Source organism: Cygnus olor, chromosome 1 (genome assembly GCF_009769625.2).
Source record: "Cygnus olor isolate bCygOlo1 chromosome 1, bCygOlo1.pri.v2, whole genome shotgun sequence".
NCBI classification, from domain to species: domain Eukaryota; kingdom Metazoa; phylum Chordata; class Aves; order Anseriformes; family Anatidae; genus Cygnus; species Cygnus olor.
Window position 1 is genome coordinate 196,947,459 of NC_049169.1, and position 23,369 is coordinate 196,970,827.

At 40.6% G+C, this 23,369-nt stretch overlaps 1 long non-coding RNA gene across 2 annotated transcripts in view; it reads right to left on the reverse strand.

Moving 5' to 3' along the window:
- Nucleotides 1–17,744: 17,744 nt before the first annotated feature.
- Nucleotides 17,745–23,369, reverse strand: part of LOC121063608 — a 97,201-nt gene continuing 91,576 nt past the window's right edge. For both annotated transcript variants that reach the window (XR_005816092.1, XR_005816091.1), the window contains one exon: nucleotides 17,745–17,875. This is a non-coding gene — a long non-coding RNA (uncharacterized LOC121063608). The remainder of the gene's footprint in view (nucleotides 17,876–23,369) is intronic.

Here is a 23,369-nt window from a genome sequence, read left to right on the forward strand (position 1 = left end):
TGCTGACAGGAGACAGCCCAGCCTGGATGACTTCCACCGTTACTACAAGGGAGTGAAAGCACTGTGTGCTGTGGCCAATGCTGTTGACACCATTCTTACAGACACGGTGCTAACAAAAGCCTTATTAACAATCTCTTTGTTTAGATTCCCTTAATGAAAAGAAACATCAAAATGCAATGGAAGCTCTTGTGAGCAACACTGTTAAAGCAGCAGCCTTCCTAATTTAGAAGCAATGTTCAAAGGGAATGTCACATAAGTGTGCACCTGATAGATAGCAATTCCATTATGCAATGGTGTCCTAAAATAAAAATGCAAAACAAAAGGCAATAGGTGCTCTGCCCAGTGAATAAAGTGTTTGTAAAGTCAAAGAAGAAAAAAATCCCAGTTAGAAAAGGAATGAAGGAGGAGATGGAGGCTGCACAGTCTTACAGCTGCATCACAGGGTAAGGAACATTATAGTAGGCAGTGATAAGAGGGGACTACAGACCTCTCAGCATACCTCCTCCCCACGCCTATGTAGTTACCACCAGCAGGTGACCTACTGCCACTATCTAAACCAAGGCTGACAATCCTTTCTCAGGAGAATCCTTCAGCAAAAAAGAGTTTCATAATCAGAAAAAATATCCCACTAGGATGCCAAAAAAATATATGACTATACATATTGTTCTTCTGTCTGCCATAAAGAGTGCCTTGAATAAGACTCTTCACTGACCTCACAGAAAACACCAGCATTATTTAAAGAGCCTGTTGTGTGTCACAGCATCTCAGCAGGAAAGCATCTGAAGCAGAATGAAATCCTGGGACACTGCACAGCAAGGAAACAGTATCAGAGAATCTGAGCAGTACAACAAAATCAGGAGCGAAACTAAATGGGGAAGATACTGGAGTGGATAACTAACTGTGTTTTTAACCAGCAAATATACAGGAAAGCTGGAGAGAGACTCTTTGTCAGGCAGTATAATGATAGGGCAAAGGGTAATGGCTTTAAATTAAAAATGGGTAGATTTAGTTTATACTTTAAGAAGAAGTTCTTTACTATGAGGGTGGTGAGACACTGGACCAGGTTGCCCAGAGAAGCTGTGGATGCCCCATCCCTGGAGGTGTTCAAGGCCAGGCTGGATGGGGCTTTGAGCAACCTGGTCTGGTGGGAGGTGTTCCTCCCCCTTGGCAGAGGGGTTGGAACCAGATGATCTTTAAAGCCCCTTCCAACCCAACCCAATCAATGATTCTATGGTTATTGTGTCAGAAATGTATTATTTTTAATTAAAAAAATATCCCCTGGAAAATGTTTGGTTAATTTACTCACTTGCAAGATATCAGTTTGCTTCCTAGCTGTAAAATTTATTGCATGCTAACATATTGTCTCAAATACTTTTACCTGTTCACTGACTCAAGCATCATTTCATATAATGCTCAAAGCCTTACCCACTGAGTGGTCCATCCATCAAATCTATGTCTCTCTAATTTAGAGACACGTATGTCATGTGGGACAATGTCAAATACTTTGCACAAACCCCAGTAGATGATGTCCGTTGGCTTTCCCTTGTCCACCAATGCTGTAACCCCATTGTAGAAGGCCACCAGATCTGTCAGGCATAATCTGCTCTTAGTGAAGCTATGTTGGCTGTCACCCATCACCTCCTTGTTTTCCATGTGTCTTAGCACAGTTTGCAGGAAGATCTGCTCCATGACATTGTTGGGCACAGAGGCAAGACTGACTGGCCCCAAGTCTTCCTATTTTCCCATTTTAAACATCTTCAGGGAGAGCCAAAGTCTGCTCTCCTGAAGTAGCGAGTTTCCTGTGCTCCTTCCTCACTGCACTCAGGATCAATTCCACCCCTCCTTGTTGGTCCAGCATAGCACGTCTCCTCATTGGCTCCGCTATCACTTGGAGAAGGAAGTTATCATCAATGTATTCCAGGAACCTCATGGACTGCCTATGCCTGCTGTGCTGTCCCTCCAACAGGTTATTGAAGTCCCCCATGAGGACCAGGGCTTGTGAATGTGAGGCTGCTTCTGTATGTCTATAGAGGGCCTCATCTGTTTTGTCTTCCTGATCAGGTGGCCTGTAACAGACACCCACTACAATGTTGCCTGTCCCTCTTCTCCTTTTAATCTTTGCCTTAAGCTCTCTGTCAGCTCCTCATCCATCCCCAGGCAGAGCTCCAAGCACTCCAGCTGCTCATTGACATAGACGGCAATGCCCCCACCTTGTTTCCCCAGCCTGTCCTTCCTGAAGAGCCTGTATCCTTCCACTCCAACACTCCAGTCACGAGAGCCATCCCACCATGACTCCATAATGCCAGTGAGGTCATAGGCCTGCAGGCACATGCATATCTCTAACTCCTCTTGTTTCTTCCCCATGCTACGTGCATTAGCATAGAGACATTTGAGTTAGGCCCCTGATGAAGCTGATTTAATGACTGGAGTGGCTGGAATTCCTTTGTGCTGCTCTTCAGGTGCTCTCCTGCTGAACTACGACCCTTCTCCAGACTCTGGGCATCTATCACTGACACTGGCATCAAACTGTGAGGAGTGGAATGGATTAAGTATCACCTCCCCTACCAACTTTACTTTAAAGACCTCTTCACCAGCTTTACAAGCCTATGACCCTTTCTCTTCCCCTTCTGTGACAGGTGGGCCCCATCAGCCCCCAGCAGACCAGGTTTCTCAAAGTGAGTTGCATGGTCTAAGTAGCCAAAGACCTGCCTATGGCACCAGTCCTGCAACCACCTGTTGATTTGCCAGATTTGACTGGCCCTTTCAATTCCCCTCCCTTTGACCAGCAGGACTGATGAAAAAAAACTACCTCTTCTCCCAAATCCTTTGCTGCTGTTCCCAGGGCTCTGTAATCCCTCTTGATACTCCTCAGAATGCTCCTGGCTGCATCACTGGTGTTCCCATGAAACAGCAGTAGATAACAGTCATTAGACTGTATGAAACTTGGTAGTCTCTTGGTGACATCCTTGATATGAGCCCCAGGTAAGCAGCAGACTTCTCTCAAGAGTGAATTAGGTCAGCCAATGTGTGCCTCTGCCTCTCTCTAAAGAGAATCACCTACCACTATTACCCGTTGCCTCTTCTTAGTTGCACTCATCGTTACACAGGGAACAGATCAAGCTGCCTTACTGAGCTATCCCGTCCCTGCAAGGGGTCTTTCCTTTTCAGTCCGCAGAGGGGTGAAGCAGTTCTGTAAGGGCACCTCAGCCTTCAGGGAAAGACTCTTCCTCCTGCTGGTCCTTCATGTCTCCAGCTTCCACCCTCTAGTGTTACTGAACCTCCTCCCTTCTGTGAGTGCTGGTGAGGGAGTTTTTAGCTGTTTGGCCACAGGATGTAGGTCCCCTATAGATTGTGCTAAGATCCAGCTGTCTAACTCCTCCTTAGCCTCCCTGATGCTACGCAGCCTTCTCACTGCCTCCTGCAGCTCAGCCACCTGGTTCAGGAGGCCCTCCTACCTTTCGCAGGCAGTTCTGCCACACGTCCGTGCCCTGGGTGAAAGATTTAGGCTCTTCCAGCAGTCAAGTCTGCACTGCAGCCTCACCCCTCAGTAGCTGGGTCTGGGTGGAGGCATCAGCCACTGCTGGGGTAGACGGTACAGACCACACCACCAGAGCCACAGCCTTTGCCCTGAGATGAGTGCCCACGATTCTACCTTGAGGACCAGGTAGGCTGAGTGCCCATGGCCTGTGCAGATGGTCATGGAACTGAGCCTGACCACAGCGTTAAGGTGTTCTCAGTGCCTCCGTGCAGCCTGTGGAAAGGCCCTGCCTCCCGGGCTGCACTCCCTGCGCCCTCCTCACCCTGTTTGCCCCAATCCTGTCTGCTCGCGCTCCCTAGGGGCTGCCTGTGGAGGAGTGTGGGGTGGCCACCATGAGACTGCCGGCCCCGCACATGCCTTGTCAGCCACTCCTATGAGGAGCAGCTGAGGGAACTGGGGTTGTTTACTCTGGAGAAGAGGAGGCTCAGGGGAGACCTTATTGCCCTCCACAATTACCTGAAAAGAAGTACGTGTGGGGAGCTGGGGTTCGGCCTCTTCTTGCAGATAACTAGTGATAGGACTAGAGGGAATGTCCTCAAGTTGCGCTAGGGGAGGTTTAGGTTGGAAATTAGGAGACATTTGTTCTCAGAAAGAAGAGTCAGGCATTGGAACGGGTAGTCCAGGGAGGTGGTGGCATCACCATCCCTGGGGGTGTTCAAGGAAAGATTGGACCTGCTGCTTAGGGACATGGTTTAGTGGGTGACATTGGTAGTAGGGTGATGGTTGGACCAGATGATCTTGAAGGTCTTTTCCAGCCTTAATGATCCTATGATTCTGTGATTCTTGTGAGAGCTGCTGGCCCCCAGCAGGTCTCTGCACACCTCTGGGGCTGCCCTGGCACAGGAAACCCCCCTGTAGGCCACGTCATCCCGCTGTGGAACACGCCCACCCCAGAGCTGATCACCTTGGTAATCATTTGAAAAAGTTCAAATGATTGCCTGTTCTTAAAGCAGTTTCAAAGTAGAACATTAAATCAGAAAATAATAATAAAAATGTTTGGGGGTTCATTCATGTTTCTGTTTAATGTGTAAAGGCTTGATCTTTATTTTGGTAATTTTTCCCTTGAAAATAATCAAGTCAGACACTGGCCATTGTTTTAGTGCCTTCAGTGGCTACTTACATGTTTTCTTTTTTAAATCTATTTCTTTTATTTTTACATGCTTCAAAGACATTTTTCTTAGCCACAGTCAAAAAGAGAAGACTGTGAATATTTGACAAAGAAAGCTTTTCTACCAACTGTTCCAGTCAGACAGATGTTAATCACCTACCTACTTTTTATGTCTGGTTTTCAATCATTCCAAGAGCCTTTTAAAAAAAAAGCAAATGTGAATATCAAATACATTTCTGATGCAGAAAATCAAAACAGGAAGAATTTGAAGTATAATTTTTAGACATCTTCATTCATCATAAAGAAAATGGATTAAAATATCCTTTTTTCTTTTATGCCTGTTCTTTGTCAACATGAAAGAATACTGTTTTTCTCTAGTTCTGAAGTCTGCTAGGGACTGCAGTGCAGCTGAAGATCCTACCAAGGAGGCACAGGAAAAAAAAATCTAAGATAACACTTAGAAACCTTGATAATTTCTTTATCCCAGTGTTCCCCAAAGTAGCCCACAGCTGAAAAATTTCTTCAGTTGAGAGCCCATTGCAACAGCCATTCTTTAGGAGAGTTTCAGCCTCTCCCATCCTTTTGACATCCTCCATTCCCAAGCCAGTAGTCTTACGGCTGTTTATGCTATATTGTTTTTCTTTTCTCTGGTAATGTGCCCTTTTCAAAAATTCTCCTAAAGGTACTGAGTTTAGTATAGAGCACCTCTACAATGGATACAACTTCACTGCAGAATCAAAGCAACTAAGTAGTACCAAAAATATAAAAACATAAAAATAAAAATCCACAGCTCTTATCTGTTCAAAGTGTTGACTGATGAATGCACATCCAGGTATATATTACTTGTACCTGGTGCATGAGTCATTCAGAGATAGCTACAGTTATTGTCTGTCATAAAACATTTATAATATTGCAAAGCTGGATCATAAGATTTTCCCCCTCCAGAAAAGTATGTTGTTCTGCTTCATCTGGAAACCCTGATTATTTGAAGGTTTATTCTGTAAAGTTGAAGTAGTCTTAAGCCAGGTCAAAATTTAAAAATTTATTCAATTACTTATTTTAAAAGTTGGTAAAGTTCCAGAGATAACTCAGTGTTACGAAACAGGTGGCTTCATCATAGAAATAGCTATGTAGAGGTGAAAAACAGAACATAAAAAAAATGCATCTTTATTTGTATTTACCAAACTTCTCTGATGCTTAATCCATTACAGTCTCATTTGTTTGCTACCTTCACCCCCAATATAAATCTAAAATGAGTACTATGAAATACTGAAAGCTTTGTTGTAGTTGCTGAAAATGGCTGAGCTAAGGTAAAACTAGCTTTTCCCTTTCACTGCTGTGGAGAACTAATTTAACATCATATTTCCTTGAAAAGAATAGTTATTGGCAGCAATTTACACATATAAGGATGTAGTTGTGTGCATACGTATACACAGTTGTTGATATGCATTTCAGAAAGCTCTGTTTCATTTGAAAACTACTGGAATTTGGATGAGAAAAAAAAAAAGACAGAGGCTCCAGAGCATTGACACATGATTAACATAGATTGAAATACTTTTCAGTCTTTCTGTTTAAAACATTTTTGACTTGTACAAAGTTTTTCTAACCAAGAGCACACTATAGAAAAAAAAAAAAGTTTTTTGTTTTTCGTTTTTTTTAAAAAGACTTTAAATATCTCGGGAGATGGGAACATACATAGCTTGAGATGACAACTCCAAATGGTCATACAGAAGCTCTAGAGAAACCTCACAAGCCCAAGCTTGTCCTTTCCAATATTCCTGAGGTAAAACATCACCAAGACTGTCTTCATACACCAGAGAGCAGACAAAGCAGGGAATGGAAATGTGAGATAAATACCAACTTGTAATGTAGATTAACACCAGACTGAGGATTATTCCAACTTCCCATGTTTAACGTGTGACTTTATTTATTTATTTGTTTATTTATTGGAGTCCCTACACAAAGATACCTAAGCTTGATGGTAAGAATGGCACTGTTTCCAGTTACTTCTCAGATGTGTTCAAGAGAGCAAGCCATCACTTAAAGCTTGGTGAACACAGAACAAGATTGCCAGGGAGACTGCAAAATGATATTAAAACCAACACAGACAAATATGCTCTAATATGCTCTGCTGGGAGCATATTAGGTAGAGTGGATCAGCCCTGAAGGATGGGGATGGATTTCCAAACCCTAAACAGAGACTCCAGATCCTGATGTAAGGTCATCAGTAGAAGACAGATATTTGCTGAGGGTACAGCTCAAGGCTACAGGAACCCCACATAACCAAAGGGTTTCCAGGAAAAAGCTAGTGCTTTCATGGCTGTGTATCTCCACAATCCCAGCAGTGCACTACTTCCAGAAACACCACTTTGTCAAGTGCAGCATGATCTGTAAGATGGCACGGCTATCTCTGAAAATAAGTCTTTTTTATTTCACTTGTTCAGCAGAGTGTATGTATGCCATCCATTGTGTGTTTTAGTAGGTCACTTCTTAGTAGCCCTGCTTTAACTCCAGTGAATTGATAGTTAACTCATGGCTACAGACACATGAACAAGGCAGGAACCTGGAACAAATCTCCCATGGCACCTTCTGTGGCACCTCAGCAGCAATGAACAGTCTGTGCTGTGAAAGACAGACATCTGAGAGCACGATTTACACCCAGGTGGCAAATGAGAATGCACCTAACTCACAGACACACAGTGTCATACCATACTGAGACTCAGTTACACATACGTGTAAATTAAATCCTAGTTCAAACATATCATGTTCATCTGGTTTTTTTTTCTTGCTGATCCCAAGGGGGAAAAGTATTAATAGGTTTATGGATGAATGTATCTAGCTTTAGTTTTATTAATCTGGCTTTTTTTAATTTATTAATCTTTTAATCTCTGTCTTTATTAATCTTTTCTTCCAATGGTACAGACCTTCAGAGACAACTCTTCCAGGAACAACAAATGGCCACACAGTACTATCAAAAGAAAGTTCCATGCTATCAGAATTTGCCCACTCTGGGAAGCTTGACAACTTTAGCTTTCTGAGTAGAGAAATAAGAAGCACTGATATCCCCACCCTTAATACGGAAACAAACATTACAACACAGACATAGCAAATAGCATCTCTACTAAAGCTTATTTCACTTTGCAAGAAAAAGTTGTTTGTAGTCATCCATCACACACCTGTTTTTATAACCACATGGGATTTATACTTATTTTTCATAAGTTAAATGTCCAAAGAAAGTAAATTAGATTTAATTAAGGTTATTTAGTAGAGTTCTGCAATTTAGAGCTGAATTAATATAAATTAGTACATTCAGTGATATCCTGAGGAGGGGAAGAGGAGGCTTAGGAGTATCATGGCGTCAGTATCATCTTATATAATGCATAGAGCCATATGCTCAGTAGTGCTTCCTCCCCTGATCACCTTCTCCTCTGATAAGTTACTGAGGACTTTGCTGTAAGTTAGATAGCAAACAATGTGTATTAAAATTAGACCAATAAACTCTGCTCTCCACAGACAACCTGAGAATGTTCTGCCAATATTGGGGAAAGGGAAGAGGGTAACAAGCAGAGTTTTGTGTACAATTTTCATCCCCAGCCCATCCTACAAGTGTTTCTCTACTGTGACAAATGACATTTGAAATAAGCCAGTTCCCTTCTGGCAAGAGACCCTGAGTAAATTGTGACCCTCTACCCCTGCTTCACCTTTCTTTAGAGGTCCTACACTCGGGGAGCATGCTGAGATTTTAATGCTTCAGGCATCAGCAAAGAGCTCTCTCCCAGCCAAAGAGAGGTCAAAGATAAGGTTAGGTGCACATGAGGCTGCCAAGGTTAGGGCAGCTCCCAGCACCAGTCCAATACCAGCATGTGAAAATGACAGAACTCCTTAGGTTGTCCTTTTTTGTTCTGCCCAAATGACCAGGGACATGCTTACAGCTCAATCGACTGTAAAGGGACCGAGTCAATACAAGGCTAAAGTAAAGCTTGAACTCAGCTCTGCCACTGCATCTCCAAAACATACAAGAAAATAGTAACTCTGAATACTAACCATTCAGAATATATTTTCTTTCACCAGGCTATGGTCTTCTGATAGATGATCTCCTTCCATCATGATGCTAAAGCAGTCCTGCAATCTAGAGATACAGGACTTGAGTCATTAATGCCTGCATCCACGCTCATGTCATCACACCAATTATATTGGTCATAAACCATCTTTTTATTACTGAGATCTAGCCACAGCTCTCTGTTCAGCCAGGCCGGTCTTCTTCCACGTTGGTTCATCTTTTGGCATGTGGGGATGGCCTGAACCTGTACCTTTAGGATTTCTTTCCTGAAGAGTGTTCAGCCTTCCTGGACTCCTTTTCCCTTCAGGAATGCCTCCCAGGGGACTCTGCCAACCAGTCTCCTTAATAAGACGAAGTCTGCCCTCTGGAAGTCCAGGGAGGCAGTTCTGCTAACTCTACTTTTCCAAGAATCAAAACTGTATTAATTCATGATAGCTGTGCCCAAAACAACCTTCAACCTTCACATCACCCACAAGTTCTTCCCTATTTACAAGCAAAAGGTCCAGCAGGACACCATCCCTAGTTGGTTTATTCACCATCTGTGTCAGGAACTTATCTTCCACACACACACGAAACCTCCTAGCCTGTTTCCTCTCTGCTGTGTTGCATTTCCAGCAGACATCTGGTAAGTTGAAGTCCCCCATGAGAACAAGAGATAGTGATTGTGAGACTTCTCCCAGCTGTTTGTAGGATATTTTTTGTGCCTCTTCAGCCTGTTTAGGCGGTCAGTAACAGACACCCCCCCCCCCCCCCAAGACATCTGTCTTATTGGCCTTCCCCCTAACTCTTACACATAAACATTCAACCCTGTCATCACCATTATTAATCTCAAGACAATCCAAACACTTCCTAACATACAGGGCTAGACATGTATGACCCGTTACCGTTTAAAACACAGAAGTGCTAACAAGAAACTGTGGGCAGGATTTCTGTCCCCTCTCTCCCCTCAGCACATAAAATAGTAAGGGAAAAATAGTACTCTTAAAACAATCAGCATTTCCAAAGTTATCACAATTCAGCTGTCCTAATCATGGTATAAATTAGAGGAGTGTAAGTGCAGTTATAAGAAGGTACCATGGTCCAAAAGGAAAACAATTTGACAGAGTGTTGGGAGAAATTATTTCCTATCACCCTCATTTTTGTCACTGTCTGCAAAGGAGCAAATTAAAAAGAATAACCTGTCTCCAAACATTACTTCCAGGTTCAATGCACACAATCTAAGTCAGGATTCTGAGAAAATGTTCTCCTCCTTAATGAAGTGACTCTAGCAGTTGCATATTTAATACCACTTTCTGTTCTGAGAGTTAGTTGTCATTGAATTTTTTTCCCCTCTCTTTACGTTCTGTATGATTAATTGAGAAACCTCTTCCCTGGATGGCATCAATTCACCATAATCTCTGCTGCCTATTAAAAAAAATTCATTCCAGCATCTAATTTTTTATATTTGAGGCTTGAATGTAATCAGTCCAGCCCAGCTGCTGGATACATGTGAGAAACAACTGTCAGAGGCACTAGCCATTTTTCTTCAGATTTGATGAGTTACCAATGATGCCGTTTCATAAAGACTTCTATCTCATTCTATTGCTAAGTACCTGTCAAACATACAGTGTATCTAAGGACATAGCAGAGAGGCTTTGTAGTCATTAGGATTTTGTTACTGCCTTTTTTCTTTTTTTTTTTTTTTTCCTCCCCTAACACACGGATCTTATCAGATCTCTGCTAGTTTGCCATACTTGACTAAACCTTTGTCAGCCTGGCTTCTACGGAGCATCTCCTGGGAACAGTCTTGGTTTTTATTCATCCCAGGACTGAGATAATTAAGCAATCTATGAACTGTGAGGCTTGCTGAAATGTGATGCTTTCTTGTTGTCCTGACCTTGATGTTTTGGATGCTCTAAGTCATGACGGATATACTGACCATGACAATTCCTTCAAGGTTGTGGGCAGTTTTGTGCACCCAAGACAAGAATGGCAAACATTTATATTCTTCAAATTACCCAGTATTCTGCCATCTATCTGCTGTTTCTCCACAGATCCATGGTCTATACTGTTATCTGACATGCTGTTAGGGCAATTGTGGTAAGAAAAGAAATACCTGTCTCAAAGTCAGTTTCTCTAGCTGCTTCCTGCTAATTTTACCCAGTTCTTAAAATGGTCAAGTTATTAGAATATCAGGACTAAGAATTTAGACTTTCAGAGAAAAGATGCAGGATCTCTAACTGCTTAGTGGTGGCTGCTCATTATGGAGGCCTCTCCCTTCTTTAACTATTTAACTATTAAACTATTTATTATATTTTTTATAACTTTAACTATTTAACTATTTAAGACCATTTAACTCCTTGGTGTGTGCTGATCATGAAAAATAGTGAAATATACTTCATCATGGAAGCAGACTTCAGACAGAGCCAAGAGCCAAAAGGGAAAGAGCCAGGAGCACCTCTGCAGTGATGCAATTCCTGCAGCAATAACCATCTCTATGCAGCTGGTGAGACAGGTTTTCATGGAAGAAAATTTCTTTTCACAACAGAAGAGCAGATATTGCTTATACAAGATGAACACTGGGGTCATGCTTTAGCATTAACAGTTTATGGGATGTTGGTGTCTACATGGTTTTCTCTGTCCTAATGGTAATCACTTGGTGAGGAAGCTGTGGGATCTAATTAAGTTCTGCACAAGGGGAAAAAAATTCTGGGATGTTCTGAAACTAAAATGACCATGTTGACATGTTGACAGCCAGCCCCAGGGAATATGCTGAAGGATGAGAAATAGCTGTTAGAAATGCTGGAGACCAATAGATCTCATGAAAGCTAGTGTCACCTGCAAGTACTCAGTCACAGAAATAAAGGTGGGGAACCGGAGTCCAAGAGCACGGTTCTCAGTTTTGCATTTTTTTATGAGACAAAGTTTACAAGATCATTTTAAACTAATATATTTTCTCCTTAGAAATGGGAAAAAAGCTCTACTCATAAAGTATTTGGATTCAGCTCTGCTTCTCCCTCTGCCAGTTCAACCTCATCAATAGCACTAGGAGGGCATGTGTTAGAGCTAGTTGAAACCAGACATATAAAAAAGTACTGAAAACAAGAAAGTGAGGTGAAAGGTTTATTAAAAACATGCTTAACAAACTGTCAGAACATTCCATATTTTCTCTCTGAATTTAAACCTCTGCCTTATTTACACTCATCACTTTGAACATCCTGTTTATTGAGTTTGCTCAAGACAATCTGGTTTTCCCATACCCTCGCAGTTCTGGGAAACTCGCAATGGCTTTGTGAATTCCTGCAGTCATATAAGATGTATCGTATATTTTATGATTTGCTTAGTACACTCTGAGCATACTTAATACAGGTAATAAAAGTACACACTGTCTTTTTTGTATAAACTATCAAATAATTCACAAATAAATAAATCATATAAAAGCAAATACAATTTTTCAATCTGTCATTAAATGTTCTATATTTAAAACAAATGCTGGGAAAAAAATATTAAAAGCTTAGGTCTAGAAATTGAAGAGGCACCATGAAAATGAAAATTGCATTTCTCCCTGAAAATCTAGTGCCTGTTATAGTTACAAGCAACTCCTAAAATTACTATAGGTGAAAGAAAAATGTCCTCTACTTCCTGCAGTTTGTTACATTGTGCATTTGACAGCACTTTTTGTGTAGTCATTTATTAAATCAATTTCTCCTCTGCTGAGAAGACTCCTATCAATACCAAGAGGGAGCAAAACAAAACAAAAAATTATATGTTTTTAAAAACGAAGTTTGTAAATCATTTCCAACACATAACAGCTACTCTTAATCCACTGAAATCAATGAATCTATATTGATTATTCTCTCAGAGTCTGTCCTACCCATTAATAAATGGTGTTTATTAAAATATTTTTACATTAGAACCTATATTTTCAGTACACTAACATCTCTTTAATGCTTTCTTGCTTTCGGGCAAGCTGGGCAGTACATGTGAAACGCAGCCAGAAGATGCAGAAGGGTCATACCAGCACAACTGCTATATTTCTCTTTAGCCGTCGCCTCTGGTCTGTTGAAGGTCTTCTTCTGGAGAACCTCAGCCTACCTGTGCCACCAGTGTGCAGTCAGCCTCTCTGAAGCAGCATGGATAATGCTGGATGGAGGCAGCTTTCTCCACAAGGGCACCATCATGTGCCCTCTGCCTTCTTGGAGTCTTTGGGGGATCCCTCATGGTTCTAGCTCACACTCAATGTGGAGTGTCCCATAGAACCTGAGTCTTATCCACCAGCCACAGAGGGATATCTAAGGCACTGCAGAAACTACATGAAGTCCCTAAACTGAGGTGCCTTCATCTGGAGGCAAATCCCAGCAGGTGCCCCATGATCAGAGCAGGAAATCTGTGCTGGATTTGGCTGGGATGGAGTTAACCTTCCCCACAGCAGCCCATTTAGTGCTGTGCTTTGAACTTGTAGCTAGAACAGCAGTGGTATCACATAAATATTTTGGCTATTGCTGAGCAGTGTTGGTACAGCATCAAGACTCTTTTCAACCCCCCACCAAAAGCCAGTGGGCTGTGGGTGGGCAAGAGGTGAGGAGGGGACATCCCCAGGGCAGCTGACCTAAACTGTCCAAAGAGATATACCATGTGGTGTCACACTCAGCAATAAATGGTGGGAAAGGAGGGTGGGAGGGAGATGTTTCTCCTTATGAAGACATCTGTCTTCCCAAACAACTGCTACGTGCACTGAGGCCCTGTTTCCAAAGATGTGGCTGAACATCACTTGCTGATGCGGAGTAGAGAATAATTGTTTTCTCCTTTTGCTTCTGCAGGGCCTTTGCTTGTTTTTCTATTCTTTTAATTAAACTGCTCCTTATCTCAACCCATGAGACTTTTTTCATCATATTTTCTTCCCCTGTTGTTTTGAGGAGGGGAAGCGAGACAGCGACATGGTGGAGCTTAGCTGTCTGTCAGTGTGGATGCACCACAGTCATTTTTGGTGCACAAGGTGGAGCACGAGGAATCTGAGATAAGGATGATAACTGGGAATGGTAACAGGCAAGACATGGACTGGACATTGTTAAAGACAGCAATAATTGTGAAGAATTTATGTTGTTGTTATGTGGTAAAGGGATGAAGGGTGACGTGTGTAAATGGTTCCCACAGCAAGGAGGTGATATAAGGGATGTTTTATCCATGGCACTCGCTGTAAAATTCAAGCATTTCCATGATATTGAAGACACACTTACTGTTCCCCTTCTGATTTTATTTAATAAATAAATAAATAAGGAAGAAGAAAGAAGAAGATAAAAGAACACTGAACACTTAGTAGTGAGGAAATAAAACTTGTCAAGGGGACACTATTTCAATGTGACACTGTATCTGCAGAAACATATTTTCTGGCTTGCTACTGAAATTCTATAATCTGAATAGGAGAGGTACAAATGAGTTGGAAAGAAAAACAAATCTTTTGAATTGCACTTCATTTTTCACTTCAAAATTATAATGATTGACTGTGATCCATAACAGACGGATCATTACCTTAAACTGTAATAAATCCTCAGCTTTCAAGTCAAAGCACTTGTGGAGTAGAAGCACAACTAAAACCTCTGTGTTATGGACATTTCATATTATTCAAGATGTACTTGGAGCAAAACATGATACAGTTACCATAGTTTTATACAAAGGTGTGATTACAGTTGAAGGTCACCAGGAACAAATGTCTAATGTAATTTCTTCTGTGCTTTCCAAGGGAGTGCAAAGGCTTGGACTTGTTGGCTGAACATTAACTGGCAGGTCTGAAGTCAGGTGTGCTCAGCAAAGCTACCTTCACCTCCAATAGTCACAAGCACAGTTCCTCAGTCCAATTACATATTCATGTAAGATAGGTCTAGCTAAGAACTGGTTTTGCGTGTTTTAGGCTTCCTGCTAGAATACTGAATTTCTTCCATGGGACTTCAATAGTATCTGTGCAATTTATCTGACAGATTTTTACCGGATACAAAACAACACCTAGGGAAGGACTGGTCCAAAAATATTACCTATGCAGGTTAAGTTAGCAGAGAAGTTCTGCACAATGCACAGCATACAGTTATTTTTTGTAACTGGACTTTGACAAAGAGACACAATCCTCCCGCCCCCCCCCCCCCTTTTTTTTTTTTTGTTCAGAAGGTATTTAGACCTTTTGCATTAATGACTTACAACACAATATATCAAACAATAAAGGTATGGGACATCTTGAATCTATGGCATACCTGAGACTGGAAATTCATAAAGGCATGTCCAAGTGGAGATCCAGTGGGCTAGAGGAAGGGATCCCCACCATGAACATCAAATGCCTCCTGAGGTATTCACCAGGACTTGGATGACTTGCTGTAAACAACCCCATGCTCTCCCCCATCCTGCTTGAGGAAGGCACAACCTGTCGAAGCTGGTGAAGGGCCTGGAACACAAGTCCTGTGAGGAGCGGCTGAGGGAACTGTGGTTGTTTGGTCTGGAGAAGGGGAGGCTCAGGGGAGACCTTATTGCTTTCTGCAACTACCTGAAAGGAAGGTATGGGGAGCTGGGGGTCAGCCTCTTCTCACAGGTAACCAGTGATAGGACTAGAGGGAATGGCCTCAAGTTGCACCAGGGGAGGTTTAGGTTGGAAATTAGGAGACATTTCTTCTCAGAAAAAGCAGTCAGGCAATGGGACGGGTTGCCCAGGGAGGTGGTGGCATCACTGTCCCTGGGGGTGTTCAAGGAAAAGTTGGATGTGGTGCTTAGGGATGTGGTTTAGTGGGTGACATTGGTAGTAAGGTGATGGTTGGACCAGATGACCTTGAAGATCGTTTCCAGCCTTAATGATTCTATGATTCTATGAGTCTTGAGAGCAAGGGAAACCTTGACGGGTAAACCTGACACCAGATAAAAGGGGCAGATATATTAGTAGAGAGTTTTTCTTCAAAGATTTTTAGTGTGTGAGTCTTTTTTTCCATATCACCATGAACCATAAGTATCTGTATCTAAAAATGTCTGCTGAATTTTGTTTATTTACATATAATATTTCTTACACTAGCAGTAAATTCTTTGTTCCATATATATACAGTGTGTTCCCTATTGACCCAAACCGATTCTCAGTATATCAGAAGGAACAGAAACAAGGATGGGAAAGGACCACAGAAACACCATACACTTGAAGGGCTGTGATTTGGACCCAAATACAGCTGCTGAGTCTGACTGGCTGGATGCCCTCAACAGCATTTGCTGTGATGAGGAACAGACTGAATGCAGGGAGGCTGTGAGAAGGAGGCATGTGGAGAGCCACCTAGTCAAAGAGTTTTGCACAAAATACATGAGCTCCAGGAAGAGCAGGGGCTGTCCAGGTTTCTCCAGGAGTAGGCCAGAAAGGGAGGAAGTAGTGTAGGGAAGAGACAGGGCTTTGGTCTTGTATTTTCTCTGCAGCACCCAGTATAGGTCGCTGGGACCAGAAAATAACTGAAAAATGCTTCCCAAAGCACAAACCTTTCTGTTACCTTTCTGCAAAGCCACTCCATCCCTTGGAGACAACTGTATCATGAATGCTTTGGCTGGTATTCTGCAAGGATTAATTCTTCCTCCTCCTTTTTCATCAGTATTTCCCTGAATAAAGTTCTAGTTACTGGTATATAAATCAAACACACAGGGAATATTAGTCCCATCCTTATAAAGAACAATTTACTGTGATCTGTTTGTCTGAAACTTCGGTGCATGATGGTTTGTTGCCTGTTCCTGTGCAAATGATACTGTAAATCACCCAACCAAGCAGCAATTTCTCAGCACTGTCTTTATATTTTACCTGTGCAGGAGCAGGGATTTTTCACTTGCAATATCATTTCCACCCCTGCGTAGTGAGTCTGCAGAATGAGCACCTGACCCTGCATCTGCAGTGAGCTCTGATGGGCTCAGCTCTGCAGTGGCTCTCTGCTGGTGAAGACAAATGACTCCCCTGTGCAAGGACCCAAGGGCTCACCACATAGGCAGAAACTTCTTAAACACCGGCCAGGTGAGGGGCTGTTTGTCTTCACAGATTTCTCTCATCTTCACAGGCTTATCTTGTGGACATCTACCTCTCGACCCATCAACCTTTCCACTTGAATTTCCAGGATGCTTCTCTGGCAGTTCTGACCTCTTTTGGAAATAATAAAAAAGAGCCTCAAGGACTCCTACAATGTGCTTAGTACATTTAGCTCTGTGTAGCTCCAGGGGCTTCACAAAATAAACAAGACAAATGTTTCCCAGAATCAGGCCCATGTAGGTTTGCTTTAAGCTTGTGCACTTAATACAACAAAGGTGGTGAAGGACTACAGTAGCAATTTGGCTTTGCTAAGAGAAAGAGAGAGATTGGTTACCATTTTATTCATTAATAAAAACCAAATAACTTTAAAATATAGATGACCTCATTTTTTAAGGGCCTATTGCAGGGGTGGTTGCACGTTTTTCCTGCAACACTGGTAGCATAAACAGCACTGGGAGAAAGATCTCCATCTATAATTATGCGTTAGGTCTTCAGTAACCAAACTACCCCACAGGACAATTTAATGGTTTCCATGTTTTTTTTTTTTGTTTTTTTTTTTTCTCTTTTAATATATTTTAAACTTATATGGAAAGTGTATTCCATATCTCACTGCAGGGCCACTTCTACTCACCCCAGCATCATATGTGTCCATAATGAAATATCAGATGTTTATTTCCCCTTTTAACAATGTATTTACTATACAGTATGTTTTAGATTTCCTGTACAGTTATTCTAAGGCCTCATGAAAAGTCTATGCATGTAAAAGAAGCATGATTAAGATTTTGCATTGTGGATGCTATAACCCTTTTAAGTGCCTACTAAAGCCTAAGGACAAAAGATAATGGTAGAGTAAGTGACTGTATAAGAAATGTTACCTGGAATTATTCTATATGTCCGTCTTGTGGGTTCTGCTTGGTTCATCACTAAATTCTACATTAGAAATTACTGGAAACAAACCTTTTCATTGTAGCTGCTTGCTAGACAGCAGCCTATGGTTTAAATTATACTAACAAATACCTTCATACATATATCCTCTTTTCTTTATTTCCAATATATATCACATTGGCCAGTGGCAAGGAGCAAAATAGCAGAAGAAAAGCATTTGGAAATGACATGCAGACAAAGGCACCATAGTTTCCTCCAATTTCCATCACTAGAGCATCTCATCTGGAAAAAAAAAAAAAAAAAAAAAAAAACTTTTGACAGAAGGTGGGAGATACAGCAGACAGGACTAGCACCAAAACCAGTGGTGAAAAAGGAGAGAAGTCCATGGTGTTTTTCTAAAATGTTTGCTAAAGAAAAGTAATAACAGCTAACAGTCAGAAGACAAGCTAGCAAATAAGCCAATGGGAGAAAGAATTGTTAACCAGATGCTAGTATCATCCCCGTTTCTTCTCAAGTTATTCAGAGTTGCTCTTGGAAAGGGAGGTGGTCCTTGACTGGCTGTTACCAGTGGAATATAAATTAATGATAAGAAAATAGTAAGGAGTAGAAATCATGACTTGGAAATACCTGTCCAGTCATTTTCATATTTTGAGCAGATGAAGGATTGTCTGATCCTCTTAGCAGATACTAATGACCTCAATCAGTATCCAAGTTTCAGTATTTCCAACTATTTTACCAACATACCCTTTTAACAGCCAGTGCAGCTGAAAACTGCTGTAAGTAACATGTTCAATCAATTAAATCAGTGATACAAATCATTCTTATTAGTGATCTTCTGCTGCCAACAGATATTCCGTACATTAGAAATATTACAGATATTTCTGTAATGTGCCAGTGCTCCACAACTTTACTGTATTGTGAGGAGCAACATCTAAAAGAGCAAACCACATACTGCTTGTAGCATGGGAATGCAAGATTCTACACTTATTTTTCAGGAAAACTTAAGCAAAATTAACAGCAAATTAAATAATTAATCGCAGCTTTCTATTAACTACTCTCCTCAACATTACATCCCTTCTGGACAAGTGTGCAACCCTTCTCAACATCATCAGCTTCAGAATTACTTCTTTAGAGTTGTTTACTACATGGAGAAATTAATATACAATTATTTTTTACACAAGATCCTTCTCAGGAACACTGGATCCATATTTATTGTCATAGCTAATTAACCAACCACAGATTCAGACTTAGCATGAGGAGTCCATTCTCTAAGAGATAATCCATTGCAATTGCATTAGAGAATTATATTCAACTTGCAGATGAGAAGAAAAAAAAAATGTATTTCATCATACCAAACCAAGAACAACATAATACCTTATACAGCAGAAGGCAGTGTCATCACTGACAACAAACAAGCTGCTGATCACTGATCCTACCACCTGCCCTACCAGTTTTGACCTTTTACACTGCCAAAAACTGCTCCTAGAATGATCCACGACAGCATGCTGTCAGTCTTCACAGACTCCAACTTGTCAACCCATGCGGCAGCTCTGGGTAAGTATAAGTGACAAAACACTGCAAATACATCAGCTGTTGCTTGGCTTGGCAAGCCTCACTGAGGAACCATGAAGGTATTTAGGTGAGAGATATAAATTCAGTGAGATATGGAGGTCTCAGCAATTTTATTGACTTAGACCTTAGCACTTCGCCCTATTAAGGTTTGTATATCTCATTAGGCTTTCTTTCAGCTGTTGACCTGCCTATCTACTCTTCATAACACCAACACTTACTGCCAGTCCTTCTGATTTATACTTGCCCAATTTGCAGCCTGGCAAAGTCTTCAGTTATTAGCTGAAATGCTTGGGTCCTTTAATGTTTTGTAAAAATCCTTTTAGTTGTGTTTTTTTTTTTTTTAATATATTTTTTTTTCCTTTTGCTTTTCATCTAAGAGCGAGCCCCAATTTGTCAGTATCTATTTGGCAGTTATGTGTTCAGGAGTGAACACAATGTGCTGGTTGAGGTTATACCACAGTGATAGAAAGAAGAAATATAACTACAATGCTCTGAAACATGCCACCTTTGAACATGAAACACTGAATCACTCTGGCCTTTTTTCTGTTGCAAAATTACCTAAAGGTCCTTTCCAGCACAATCACTTTCTTCTACTTCATCTTGCCACTGAGCCAAGTGGTTTCAGACTATTTCTGAAATTTCCTCTTTCATGTTTTCAAATTGTAATTAGTAACCTGATTTTATTTTTTTTTTGATCCTGAAGATATGTAAAGATTCTCAGATGATGTTTTCTGTCGTAAACATATTAGCTGAAGTGCTGCTATGACAATTCAAACTGGCTGTGAATCTACCCTAAATTATTGCAGTGCATGCTCTTGATGTTAATCAAGATAAAGATGGCTATGGGGATAAATCATTTTTCATGTGCTTTGCTGAAAAGGAAGCTCAGCTCCAGCAGCAGAAGTTCCCAGTAACAAAAAATTTGGAGTGAGATTTCTCTTTAGTCATCAACTCTTGCTCAAAGAAAAAATAAAAATAAGAAGCATGTGTGCATCCGCAGACACATATTATATATGTGTATTTTACCGGTCATGATATTCTCCAATAACGCCATTCTGCAAGATGCAAGAGTCATGTAGGAATTCCACCCTGCACTTTACAAGTACTCGTTGCTTATCAGTACACATCCATGCACAAACCACTAAGTATGGGTTATTACATCTAATCTTTGGTATTATATTAATCATATTCCAAGATAAACAAAATGTGTAGAAAACTAATTATAGTATTTGCTAACTTATAGCCAGCTAATACGTTCCCCCAACTGCATGTATTTCTCTTACTGCCTACTGTTTTTATTTATTTATTTATTTATTCTGAAGTTAGGAACAAACATTACACAAATCAAAAGTAAATAAGCACAGAATTTTAATCTCCTCCCCTTTTCAGATTTGAAATTCTCAACCCAATAAGCCTCTGAAAGCTCTCTGATTTTCAGCTAAGTTGCTTTGAATTATCATAGCCCTGTTCTGGGCCTATGTCATGGCTTCCTTCAACAATATTTCTGATAGTTTAATGCTGAAAGCCTGCTAACACTTCCTCCCTTTGTTAATCCTGGGATCACAGAGACCACTTCCCCCACTTTTCTTGGTCAACATAGTTGTCAAAACAGATCGAGATTTGATTGCTCAAATCTTTCCTCCAGACAGCGTTGGGCGGTCCCAGTTTTTCTCATGCCTGACACTTCACTGATGAATAAGATATCCCTTCGTCCAAGGTACTTGCATTTATAACATATATAATCAGAATAACAAATTTTCTTTTAGGTAAACAAAGAATGTTGAAGGGGGTACCCAAGATGATAAAACCTACTGGTTTTCTGTTTGCAGAATAGCTGCAAAAACTTTTTTTTTTCAATTTTTGTTGAAAATTGTTCATTTTCTCAAACATCCAATACTAGTATTGAAATATTCTTCATTGCTTGTATATAGATGTGGGTTACAGAACACTTCAACAGAAAAAGCTCAATGTTTGCTGAAAAGGCAGCATGACATAAGAAAAAGCACACTAAACTCTAGGGTAGTCATTCTATCTTTTGTTCAGTATCTGCCTTGAGCTAGATCAAAAATAACTTTGCTTTTGCTTTTCTGTATCTAGTTTCCCTTTTGTAAAAATGGAGGTAATATTCCACTATCTATTCACAAGTGCAGTTTTAGCACTGTAGTTCGCAGCACCCTATTTTACATTTATCTGACAATACTGTGGGATTTTAAGATGCTGTAAATGTAGCCTTAAAGTTCTGTCAAAATACCTTAATAAGAGTAACACAGCATCTAAGATTCTCTTCCTACAGAGTATTAAGTGTCCCCAAGGAAGGACAAGGGAGAAATGTGTGGAGCCATACAGTCACTGAAATCTAATTGCTGTATAGGTACAGTCTCTTTAAAGTTGGCACATCAGAAGCAGCCCTCTTTAATGCCAATGGTAAAACTGCACACATTCACCCTAAGTGGAATGAAGTTTTAGCCTGCACAAAAATAAAAATCAATTAATCATAATTAATTAGCATTCTGTACAGTCCATAGCACAGAATTCATCTTTTTTGCAATATCCTATATAGCTACTTAAGAAAAATGTAGGGAATAAGATGAGTATCTAGAGAATGTCACTGAGTAATTTTAAGAAACCCTGGGCTTTATTCGGTGATAACTCATGTAGGAACATATCTAACTAACTTTTACTGTTATGATTCACTTCACTGACTCTTAGAAGTACCTTAATCCTACAGACAGACCATCTGAGTTCAGTGAGATGTGAATCAGACTGTATGAAAGCGCTACAATCAAAGCCCCATTCTGATTTTATTGGGGTACACTTTAGTGTACGTTGTTTTGTTCATTTCAGAAATCATATCCATTTTTAAATCAATTTCATTTCTCCAGTGTCTTGCATATTACATTTTGGAAAAAATAATGTACAAATAGCAGTAAAAGAATATTAGTTCAAGAAACTAAATTCTGAACAATTTTAACTTAAAAGAAGAATCCATAAACTCAAATTTCCAGAGCAGTCACAGTAAAGATAAATGAAATATTAAATGTACTCAAAACATCTTGCATTTTGAAGCTATGACCATTTGACTCTGAGACAAACATCCCACAATCAATACAACCTTCATGAATATATTAAACTGCGTTTCCAGTCCAATTTAATAAGCTCCCAAAACATTTTGCTCCAGATATTGAAGTCATTTCAGCAGTAACTCTACAGTAGTTTATCATATTTAGTAGAACTCCATTTGAAGTTTAGAGGTTGGGTTTAAAATATCTGAACAATTCATGTTCTTATAAATGCAAACTACTGGAAATATGGCGTAACTTTCATACTGATCTTCAAAGCCATCTTATAAGTCCCTAGCTGCATACTTCCTTCCACATGTTGAAGAGCAACTTACCTTTCTTTTGGACCATAAGAGGGGTAGCGGAAGACTTGTGCTGGTAAAGAGGCTGAAGAACAGTCCCACACCATCAGCAACAGGAGGAAGTAGATCAACTGGGGATCAATTTGGCAATGTTCCCCCAGCATACAGCTGCATCTGTCCTTCAAGGCAGATGCAGGAGGAGTCAATTACCATTGTCATCTCCCACCTGTGCTCTGCCCCTGGCAGTCCTCTCTGTTCTCTGTCAAGCGGTAGCAGACTTTTAGCTTTCACACATATGACGACTTCTAAATATCTCTCATAGCTCAAGAAAGTACAGTAGTCTTTTGTAGGTGAATGAAGGAACAGTTTTTTTGTGGTTTCATGTGGATACATTTTTGGAATTATATGACATCTGTGGACTGTCTCAAGCCATACGAGCAGAAGCTGAGGCTACTGGAATAATGAGAGCTAAGTCATGCTGACTATGATATTGGGCAGTGTCAGCCTTGTCCTGCAGTTGATTTGTGTCCTTAAACTTAATCTAACGTGATCAATATTTTTTTTCTCTGTTCATCCATTCCACCACTGACCCTTTCTACTCCTTCCATCAACCCTTTGTCTGGCACTGACCATCTAAGTTCAGAAGTCCGAAAAAACTCCCAGACACTCAGGGATCTTCACAAACCTGACTTGGCAGCTGATGCATGTCAAGAACTTTGTCTCTTTTTGAGATCTTGCCCTATACATTATGTATACTCACAATCATTTTAATAATCTGACATTTCCTCCATACCTAGTAATAATATAAAGAACATTACCACCTATGATTTTCTGCTTATTTTT